Source organism: Callorhinus ursinus, unplaced genomic scaffold (assembly GCF_003265705.2).
Source record: "Callorhinus ursinus isolate GAN/ISIS: 27379988/994484 unplaced genomic scaffold, GSC_fseal_2.0 scaffold21, whole genome shotgun sequence".
NCBI classification, from domain to species: domain Eukaryota; kingdom Metazoa; phylum Chordata; class Mammalia; order Carnivora; family Otariidae; genus Callorhinus; species Callorhinus ursinus.
Window position 1 is genome coordinate 16,430,634 of NW_027397083.1, and position 10,486 is coordinate 16,441,119.

The window sequence follows — 10,486 nt, forward strand, 5'->3', positions numbered from 1 at the left end:
GGTTAAGAGGAATTCCAGTTAAGAAACTTAACCTAATAGAAATGAAATAAGTCAGAGGGGCTGACATGATGAGAGTACCTATGAATGCCTTTGTAAACAAAACAAAAACTAAAGAGGTACTCTTTGGAGAGACAGAACAGCGGAGGGGGTAAGAGCATAGACTCTGGAGCCAGGCTTCTTTGATTTGAGCCCTGCTTCTGCTGCTTACTGTGTGATCTTTTTTTTTTTTTTAAAGGTTTTATTTATTTATTTGAGAGAGAGAGAGCACATGAGAGGGGGAAAGGTCAGAGGGAGAAGCAGACTCTCCGCCGAGCAGGGAGCCCGATGTGGGACTCGATCCCGGGACTCCAGGATCATGACCTAAGCCGAAGGCAGTCGCTTAACCAACTGAGCCACCCAGGCGCCCTTTACTGTGTGATCTTGGGTAAGCTACTTAACCTTTGATGTCTCACTTTCCTCTTCCTTAAAACTGGGTAGTAATAGCTGCTTCACAGAAGTGTTGAGAGGATTAAATAATTTCATACATGCTTAGAACAGCGCTTGGCACATAGTTTTGGGGCTTTCCTTAAACTTTTTATTTTGACATAAAGAAGGTCAAGGAATAATATGAAGACTACCTTTATATCATTCATTAATATTTCATAAATGTTAACATTTGCCACATTTTCTTTCACTCTCTTTCTTCCATACACCATTTTATTTAGCCTTGCACTAGAGGTTTAGCCAGTGCAATAAGGTGAGGAAAACATAAATAAAAACGTAAAATTCTCTTTGGGAATGTCATGATTATGTCATAGAAAATCCTACAGAATTTACTTGTAAAAAGTAGAATAATTGAATTTAGCAAGATCACAGGTTACAAGGTCAATAAATTTTTAAAAATTATATTTCTATATAGTAACAATAAACAATTGGAAAATGAGATTTTTAAAAATTGAGACATAATTCTCAAACATAAAATTTACCATTTTAAAGTATACAGTTCAGTGGGTTTTAGTATATTCATAGGATTGTGCAGTCATCACCACTATCTCATTCTAGAACACTTACATCCCTCCCCAAAAATCCTTCGTATCCATCGGCAAACACTCCCCAGTCCCTCTTTCCTCTAGCCCCTGATAGCCGCTAATCTACTTTCTGTCTCTTTGGATTTGCCTATTCTGGACATTTCACATAAATGGAATCATATACTATGTGTGGCCTTTTTGCTTGTTCGTTTCAAGTTTTTATTTAAATTCTAATTAGTTAACATATAAGGTTTTATTGGCTCCAGGAGAAGAATTCAGTGATTCATCACTAAATAACACCAGTGTTCATCACAAGTGCCCTCCTTAATGCCCATCACCCATTAGCCCATCCTCCGCCCACCTCCCTCCATCAACTCTCAGTTCGTTCTCTATAGTTAAGAGACTCTTATGGTTTATTTTCCTCTCTTTTTTTCCCCTTCCCCTATGTTCATCTGTTTTCTTTCTTAAATTCTGCATGAGTGGAATCATACAGTATTTGTCTTTCTCTGACTGACTTATTTCACTTAGCATAATGTACTGTAGCATCATCCATGTCGTTGCAAATGGCAAGACTTCATTCTTTTTGATGGCTGAGTGATATTCCATTGTTTATGTAAACCACATCTTCTTTATCCATTCATCAGTCAATGGACATTTGGACTCTTGCCATAATTTGGCTATTGTTGATAATGCTGTTATAAACATTGGGGTGTTTGTGCCCCTTTGAAACAGTATTTTTGTATCCTTTGGATAAATACCTACTAGTGCAATTGCTGGGTCATAGGGTAGTTCTATTTTTCATTTTTTTAGGAACCTCCATACTGTTTTCGAGAGTGGCTGCCCCTGCTATGTGCGGCCTTTTTGTGTCTAACTTCTTCCACTTAGCATAATGTTTTCAGGGTTCATCCTTGTTGTAGCATATATCCATATTTTGTGCCTTTTTACCACTGAATAATATTCCATGGCATGGACACACCACATTTGTGTATTCATTCATAAGTTGATGGACATTTGGGTGTTTCCACTTTTTGATTATTATGAATAATGCTGCTATGAATATTTGTACACAAGTTTTTGTGTGAGTGTATATTTTTAATTCTCTTGGGTATATACCCAGGAGTTGGAAATTAAATTTTTAAAATACCATTTGGAATAGTATAAAAATACATGAACTACTTAAAGATGAATTTAACAAAATATATGCAACACTTATACACTGGGACTTATGAACATTGCTAAGAGAAATTTAAAAGGCCTCAATATCTTGAAAAATATATTATGTACTGAAGGACTCACCATCGTTAAGAGGTTGATTCTCTTTTTAAATTTTTCTATAAATTAAATGCAATCCCAGTAAAATTCCCAGAAGTATTTTGATTTAGAAGTTGACAACCTGATTCTAAAATATATATGGAAATGCGAAGTACCTTGAATAGCCAAGGTAATTCAGGGAAAGAATAAAGTTGGAGGACTTATACTACTTATTTTTTAAGACTTAATACAAAGCGGGCACCTGGGTGGCTCAGTTGGTTAAGCGACTGCCTTCGGCTCAGGTCATGATCCTGGAGTCCCTGGATCGAGTCCCACATCGGGCTCCCTGCTCAGCGGGGAGTCTGCTTCTCCCTCTAACCCTCTTCCCTCTCGTGCTCTCTCTCATTCTCTCTCTCTAAAATAAATAAATAAAATCTTAAAAAAAAAAAAGACTTAATACAAAGCTACAGCAAGCAAAACAGTATGGTATTGGCATAAGGATAGACAGAGACCAATGGAACAGAACAGAGAACCCCAAATATATCATCAACTAATTTTCAACAAAGTCTCCGCGATAATTTAGATAATTTGGTGGGGGAAAAGATAACCTTTTAAATAAATCCTGCTAAAATAACTGCATAGTTCAATGCGGCGGTGGGGGAGGGGAGGAATCTTGACCCTAACTTCATATACACAAAAAATTAGACCTACATATAGAAGCTGAAACTATAAAATGTCTAGAAGAAAACATGGAAGGAAATCTTTACAACTGTGGTGCAGATAATAATTTCTTGGCAAGATACACACACACACAAAACAATGAACATTAATAGAAAAGCTGATAATTGGACTCTTCTACTCTTTGAAAGACACTGTTAAGAAAATGAAAAGGCAAGCCGTGACCTAAGAGAAAATATTTGCTAAGCATATACCTGATAAAGGACTTATATCTGGAATATATAAAGAACACTTTAACTCAAAAGTAAAAAGATAAACAAGCCAATTTAAAAAATGGCCACAGATTTGAACAAATACTTAATAAAAGAAGTTACATGAATGGCTAATAAGCATATAACAAGATATTCAATATCATCAGTCATCAGGAAAATGCAAATTAAAACTCAATGAAATACCACTGCACACCTACCAGAGTGCCTAAAATTAAAAAACTGGTAATAGCAAGCATTAGGAAGGATGTGGAGCCGTTGGACCCTTCATACATTCCTGCTGGGAGTGTAAAACCACTTTGAAAAACAATTTGGTAGTTTCTTATAAAGTTAAACATACACCCACCTATTACCAGCAATTCTTCTCCTAGGCATTTACCCCAAAGAACTGAAAGTGTAAGTCCACACCAAGACTCATATATGAATGTTCATAGTAGCTTTATTCACAAATGCTTATCAGCAAGTGAATAAATAAATGTCAATGCAATAAAATACTATTCAGCAATAAATAGAAACAAACTACTAATATATGCAACAATATTCTGCCGAATGAAAGAAACCAGACGCTAGAGAATACATGTCATATGATTTGATTTATGTAAAATACTAGTATGAAACAATCTATAGTAATAGAAAGTAGATCAGAGGTAGCCTGAGGCTGGAGAGTCAGGAAACTGACAGTAAAGGGACAGATGGGAAATTTCTGCAGTTGGGATGATTGTTACATTGGTGTCTACATTTGTTAAAATTTGTGGAACTGCTCACCGAAGATGGCTTCATTTTATGGCATGTAAATTATACACCAGTAAAGTTGTTATAAATGTAAAAAAAAAAAATCAGAGAATAAAAGAATGCTCTTGGAAACTGAAAACATGACAATCTAAAAAAGTTAGAACTTGGGGTACCTGCTGGCTCAGTCAGTACAGCATGTGACTCTTGAACTCAGGGTTGTGAGTTCAAGCCCCATATTGGGAATAGAGATTACATAGAAAAATAAAATCTTAAAAAAGTTAGGTGCATCTGGGTGGCACAGTCAGTTAAGTGTCCAACTTTTGGCTTCAGCTAAGGTCCTGATCTCAGGGTTGTGGAATTGAGCCCCTTGTGGGGCTCTGCACTCAGCCAAAATCTGCTTGAGATTCTTTTTCCCTCTTCCTCAGCCTGCCCCGCTCCGCTCATGCACGCTCTCTCTCAAATAAATAAATGTCTTTAAAAAAATCTTTTAAAAGTTAAAATTTAATAGAGTTGAAAATTAAAGTATAAGAACTTATGCAGAAAGTAGAATAATTGGAGAAATAAATGGAAAAAAGTGGATCAATTCAGAAAGTCCAATATTCAACCATTAGGAATCACACAAAAAGTAGAAGAAGCAAGTAGAAGAAAGTTGCCAAAAATTACACATGAAGATTTTCTAGATTGGGGGGTGGGGGGGAGACACAGATCTCTATATTGAAAGGAGGCATTAGATGCCATGAACAATAAATAAAAATATATCAAGGCTCAGGATTGTGAATTGGAGATCACCAGGGGTAAAAAAATTTGAAAAGTTTCCAGAGGATCAGAGGATGGAAACTAGACTTTAGGAGACAAGAACAAAACAGGGAGACCAGTGTTATGGGCTGAATTGTATCTTCCCAAAATTCAGATGTTGAAGCCCTAACCCTCAGTACCTAAGAATATGGCTAGATTTGAAGATAGGGTCTTTACAGAGGTAGTTAAGGAAACATGAGGGCAGGTTGGGCCCTAATCCAATATGACTGGTGTTCTTCTAAGAAGAGGGGATTAAGACCCAGACATATATATATACCAAGGGAAGGCCATATATAAATGTGGTGAGAAGGGGGCCATCTACAGGCCAAGTAGAGAGGCCTCAGCAGAAATCAACTTGCTGATCTTGTTCTCAAGGCTTCTATCCTCAAGAATTTAAGAAAATAAATTTTCATTGTTTAAGGGGAAAAGAAAGTTCTATTGGAAATAAAAGGTCATATGTAAAAGAATTGAATCAGAATGCTATTAGAATTCTTTTTTTTTTAAATTTTATTTTTAAGTAATCTCTACACCCAATGTGGGGCTCAAACTCATGACACTGAGATCATGAGTTGCATGCTCCACTGACTGAACTAGCCAGATAGGCCAAGAAAGCTGTTAGAATTCTTAATGGCAATCAGATCCTGGAATATATTAGAGCAATATCTGTATTATGCCAAGGAAAATTATTTTTAATCTAGAATACTACAGACAGCCAAATTATAAATCAAATATGAGAGTAAAGAAGACATTCAGAGGCATGCAAGGACTAGAGTTTAACCCACTCTTTTTTAGTTCCTTTTCCTTGGCTAAGGATGGGATAGGACCAATTTCCCAAAATTGTTCTCAATGTTATTGTCTTTGATATAAGCACTTTAACCTGTTCAAGACTATTTAATATTAGGAATTGTAGGAAAATGAACAAGATGAATGAAAATGGTAAATAATGAGACATTACAAAGTTTTCAAGAAACATAGTATTAGGTGTTAATTCGCATTTAATAACACTTTATAATTGAAAGACTTTTCTTTTTTCATGAATAGTTGGGTTTATTTCAACAGTGGGTTTGAAACCCTCACCTTAGGCAAGAGACTACAGTAATTATACCAGGAATAGACAATTTCCTATACTGTCAAATATATAAAAGTTCCTCTTGCACTTTCCTCAACACTGATCAGCAAGCAGATTCAGTTCACATTTGCTTTGATCATTCTACTGAGTTAACCCAAGCTTCTTCTTCAGAGACTCTGGCATTTCAGGTGGAGGAGGGCGAGGGAGCCTGAAGTAGACCTTCACAGAGTCATAGATGAACCACTGTAGTGCAGAGTGCCAATCATGATGATACGGGCAAAGAGTCCCTTCCATACACCTTTAAAGCCAAGTCTCTGAAGAACTTGAGAAGCACTGCTACCTTTCTCCTTATTCAACACAGATACCACTGAATCAGCAGGGTGAGAAACATTTGCACAGAAGACTCCAGCTATGTAACCTGCCACAAATGTTACAACCAGTTGCTCTGCCTTTGAACATTCACTTCGGGGCTTAGGAACCACAAACTTGTACAATGCTTCAACAGTACGTTCAAAGCAGGCAAATTTCATCATGGTGTCGGGTATCTGTCTCATCCAGAGAGGGGCAACTCCCTTGTAGAATGCTTTTAAGCCTTCTTCCTTATACATTTTGGGAGCTGCATCCCTCAAAGTGTTGGCATAACCTGGTTGGGTTTGAATTCGAACCTTAGCAGCTTCCATAGGAGCCAGGGCAATGTCAGCAAAGAATTCAGCACTGGCAGAAGCAGCCAAATACAGTGATGTGCGCCAGAGATAGGCATTCTCCTCCCCAAGCATGTTGCTATACAAGACTTTGAAAACTTCATAAAAGCCAAACTTGCAGAGCCGCTCCATAGAGTAGCCAATGAAAGTCGGAGCCCATCCTTTAGCCAAACCACGAACACCACCCTCTTTAAGTGTAATTGAGAATCCATTAAATATGCCCTTGTACTTCTGGGGGTCCACCTGCATGCGACATTTCCCTAAATCCAGAGGAACGATAGCAGTGTGTGTCAGACCACAACTTAAGACCCCACCAAAGCCGCACAGTGCATAAAACTTCATGGAGCCATATTCGCAACTGTACTCTTCCACAGAGGCTGCTGCCAGATTGCGGGAACGGCGGGGCGGGCCCGGGGGCCCCACGGGGCTGCTGCGGGGGCCCGTGAGACCATAGTGTACCAGCTGCAGGTGGGGCGCGTTGAATGGGTTCGCCCGCGCCAGATGCGCCATGGACGAGAACATCTTTTTCCTAAGATGGCGAACACACGACCACTCACTCAAAAAGGCTGCGGCTCACAGAAGCCGAACGTCCTCCCGACCCTTAGATCTGTCTATAATTGAAAGACTTTTTAACATGCTTAAATGAACTGAAAGATCATAGAGAAAGTATTTGGCCTAGGAACTGACACATGATAGATACTAATGGCATACAGACCCTAAGGTGATCCTTTCTCCATATCAAGGGATATCCCTCACTTCTGGTATTCACACTTTTGTAACTCTCCTCCTCTTGCGTGCTGGTGGAACTTGTGACTTTGTTCTAACCAAAAGAAAATAGCAAAGGAAATGGGATATCACTGTTAGGATTGTGTTACATGACATAAGGCTTTGTTTTGCTAACAGACACCCTCCAGAGATCTCTTTGCCGGCTTGGTAAAGTGGCCATGTTGATGAATCCTGTGTGGAGGGAGCTGCACGCAGCTTCTAGAAACTGCAAGTAGACTCCGGAGCTGAGGTTGGTCTTTCGCTTCCAACCTATAAGGGCCTTCGGTCCTACAGAGGCAAGGAAATGAATTCTGTCAACAACCTGAGTGAGCCTGAAAGTGGATTCTTCTGCATTGAAGCCTGCAAAGGAGAACGCAGCCTGCACAACACCTTGACTGCATTCTTGTCAGACCCAGAGAAGAGGACCTTGGTAAGCTGTGCCTACGCTCTTGACTCATAGCTGCTGTGGGATAATAAATGTGTGTTGTTTGAAGGCACTGAATTCGTGGTAATTTGTTACGCAGCAAAAGAAAACTACTACAGTGCTCAACAAGTGTTAATGGGTTTGAAATGTAAATGAGGTTAGGGCTACTGTCCACTGGCCTTCTTTCTGACCGTCCTCTTGGTTTTGGACTGGTTAGCCCCTGCCCCACCTCATCTGGTTTGGTACAAGAAATTCTGATTGGTCTTGCCACCTGTCTTAGGATGATTTTCAATGTGTGATGTAGAGAGCTGCTGGTTTTCCTGCTCAACATCTATTTGCCCCTGATTTAGTAACAGCATCAACGTCTTTTGGGGAACTGTCTCTCCCCAACTTCCAGTCGTAATATGCTGCACTCTGGATCCAAAATGGGCACATGAACCAGGCCTGCTCATGAAATGGACCAGGTGAGGTCCTATGACCCAACCCCACTTGGCCAATTATTTAATATGTGGGCTCTGGGTGAGAGAGAATCTCTTCTCTGCCGTCACTGAGCAGGTATGGTGTAAGCCTGTGGCTGTACCCTTTCCTTGATATGGAGAAAGTCTGTGTGCAGTAGGAAAGCATTAACACAGACAAACTTAGTTTATTTATTTTTAAGGATTTTATTTATTTGAGAGAGAGAGAGAGAGAGAGAGCATGAGAGGGAGGAGGGCCAGAGGGAGAAGCAGACTCCCCGCTGAGCAGGGAGCCCGATGTGGGACTCGATCCCGGGACTCCAGGATCATGACCTGAGCCGAAGGCAGTCGCTCAACCAACTGAGCCACCCAGGTGCCCTAGACAAGCTTAGTTTAGAAGAACTTGAGATATCAAGTCCCCGAGGACTGTTCTTACCTCAGACTTCCCAGTTTTATAGGCCAATTTGAATCAAGTTTTTGTGACTTTCTTTTTCCTTTTTTTTTTCCTTTTTTTAAGTAAACTCTATGCCCAACATGGGGCTCAAAATCACAACCTCAAGATCAAGAGTCTACATGCTCTTAAGTCAGCCAGGCACTCCAAGTTTTTGTGACTTTCTAGAGTTCAGCCAGGCACCTCAAGTTTTTGTGACTGAACTAGAGTTCAGGCTTCTATCTTTTAAAGATTTTATTTATTTGAGAGAGAGAGTGAGCTTGAGTGGGGTGGAGGCAGGACCAGAGGGAGAGGGAGAAGCAGACTCCCCGCTGAGCAGGGAGCCGGACACGGGGCTCGATCCCAGGACCCTGGGCTCATGACCTGAGCCGAAGTCAGACACTTAAACAACTAAAGCACCCAGGCGCCCCCAGGCTTCTGTCTTTTAGACCTGACTCCTAACCAATTTAACAGTAACCTCTACATCATTTCTTCCAGTCCGTGAATGAGAAAAATATGCTTAGAGTCAGCAATGGATTCTAGATGATACTGCGCTAACTTTGTAAGTGTGTCTCTAATCAACCCTACCTCCTAAATCTTCATGGTTTTAGTCCCCAAAGTTCTCCTTCTCCAAATTAGTGTCTCTGTTGGAAACATATTCACTGAACTGTTAGGACAGGTTCTTCCTTTAGATGATTGGCTATTCCAAGTAGTTTTTAAAAGTTTGCATCTGTGTTTCTTTCACAATCTTTTCACAGGAACCAAAATCTAGGATATATTTTTGAACCCCTTGAAATTTCACTTACAGGCTTTGCCTCATAAAATGTTACACAAAAATAATTACTAAACCAATTCATTCTTTTTTTGCTAATCTTCAAGAGCATATAAAAAAGTATTTAAAAAACTTTCAGTTGGCCCTAGGAAAACTTTTTGTCTTAAAATTATTTTTTTATATTAATAAACTTTACTTTTTAGAGCAGTTTTAAGTTCAGAGCCAAATCAATTGGAAAGTAGAGAGAGTTCCCAATACCCTCTGTCCCCCCACCCCATGAACGTTATCCCCCACTATCAACATCCTACACCACAGTGGTACATTTGTTTTAATAGATGAGCCTACGCTGACACATCATTGTCACCCAAAGTCCACAGTTTACCTTACAGTTCACTCTTCGTGTTGTGCAATTTATGGATTTGGACAAACATGGAATGAAATGTATTCACCATTATAGTATCCTACAGAATAGTTTAACTGTCCTAGAAATACCTTCTGCTCCAAATATTCACCCCCATCCCTGACAACCACTGATCTTTTTACTATTCCTATAGTTTTGCCTTTCCAGAATGTCATATAATTGGAATCATACAGTATGTAGACTTTTCAGATTGGCTTCTTTCACTTAGTAACATGCATTTAAGTTTCCATCATGTCTTTTCATGGCTTGATAGCTCATTGTTTTTTTTAGCATTGAATAATATTAAAGTACCATGGTTTATTTGCCTATTGAAGGACATCTTTGCTGTTTCCAAGTTTTGGCAATTATAAGTAAAGCTGCTATAAATATCTATGTGCAGGTTTTTGTGTGAATGTAAGTTTTCAACTCATTTGGGTAAAAACCTAGGAGCATCATTGCTGGATCAAATGGTAAGAATATTTAGTTTTCTAAGAAACTGCCGAACTGTCTTTGAAAGTGTACCACTTTGTATTTCAACCAGCAATAAATGAGAGTTCCTGCTGCTTCACATCCACACCAACATTTAGTATTTGTGCTATAGATTTTGACCATTTTAATAGTTATGTAATGGTAACTCTTTGTCTATTTCATTTGCAATTCTCTAATGACATACGATGTTGACCTCCTTACGTGTCATCCATACATCTTCTTTGGTGAGGTGTCTGTTCAGGTCTTTTT

At 39.2% G+C, this 10,486-nt stretch overlaps 1 pseudogene; it reads right to left on the reverse strand.

Moving 5' to 3' along the window:
* Window positions 1–5,892: 5,892 nt before the first annotated feature.
* Window positions 5,893–7,092, reverse strand: LOC112829663 (solute carrier family 25 member 3 pseudogene; annotated as a pseudogene).
* Window positions 7,093–10,486: the final 3,394 nt, after the last annotated feature.